The following is a 1,459-nucleotide window of genomic DNA, read 5'->3' on the forward strand; positions in this document are numbered from 1 at the left end:
TGGGTAGGGGAGCAGAGGTGGGGGGAGGGTATAGGAAACTTTCAGGATAGCATTTGAAATGTAAATAAAGAAAATAATAATAATAAAAAAAAGAAAAGAAAAAAAAAGAGTAAAGGGCACCAGGAAGCGAAAAATAAAAAATAAAAAAAATTAAAAAAAAAAAAAGGACAGGTTTATTTAGTTCACAATTCTAAAGATTCATGTACACAGAACTGACTTCTGGTGAAGGTCTAACAGTCAGCAGCACCAAAAAGATTGGGAGCTAGTACTTTGTACAGAATCCATTAGACCTTTGAGAAGCTGTCAGACCACCAGCTGGAAATGGCTCATCATCTAGGGAAGCTGAGCTAAACCAAAGGTGCAAATTTAGGATGCAGGATGAAATCACCAGACAAGGAATGTAAATAGATGAAGATAGACTGAGTCTCACAGTATATGTCAGTACAGAGAAGTGAATACAGGAGGAAGAGCTAACCTGGAGAAAGGCATGCAACTATGTGAGGCATGAAATAAAAATGTCCATGGCTGTCTTCAGTTTTAATGTAAAAGTAAAATATTAATAAAGAAAAAATTAAACATCTGTCCCAACACCACCGGGAGTAAATTACGACCAGCAGGATCCAGGGACACAAGAACCCCACCCGATCAGTGGTATCAGTTCTTTCCAGTCTGGGTCAGGGCCATGAGCAGAGTGTAGGCCTAAACTCTACCGCCAGTCCCACAACATACAGAGGAATCTCCACTCCCAGTGCTCTAATATGTTCAGGATCCCAGGGGATTGGTCACACCAGAATCTCAGGCTCCCAGAAGCACCTTTACTCCTAGGAGCTCTAACATGTCCAGGAATTCAGGATCACAGGATCACAGAATCACAGGATCACAGAGATAGCTGGACTCTGATGAGTTCTGACACAACCAGAATCACAGGAAGGACAGGTTCTGGTCAGATATAATGAGGGCAGGTAGCACTAGTGAGAAACAGATGGTTGAGAGGCAAGCATAAGAACATAAACAACAGAAACCAAGGTTACCTAGCATCATCAGAACCCAATTCTCCTAACATAGAAAGTCCTCAATAAACCATCACATCAGAAGAGCAAGATTCGATCTAAAAATCACTTCTCACGATGATCATACAAGACTTTAAGAAGGATATAAATAACTCCCTGAAAGAAATACAGGAGAACACAGGTAAACAGGTAGAAGCCCTTAAAGAGGAAACATAAAAATCCCTTGAAGAATTATAGGAAAACACAACCACACAGGTGAAGGAAATGAAGAAAACCATCCAAGATCTAAAAATTAAAATAGGGACAATAAAGAAATCACAAAGGGATACAACCCTAGAATTAGAAAACCTAGGAAAGAAATAAGGAGTCATAGATGCAAACATTATCAACAGAATACAGGAGATAAAAGAGAGAATAGCAGGTGCAGAAGATACCATAGAAAACATTGA

The sequence above is a fragment of the Mus pahari genome, unplaced genomic scaffold (assembly GCF_900095145.1).
Source record: "Mus pahari unplaced genomic scaffold, PAHARI_EIJ_v1.1 scaffold_12707_1, whole genome shotgun sequence".
NCBI lineage: Eukaryota > Metazoa > Chordata > Mammalia > Rodentia > Muridae > Mus > Mus pahari.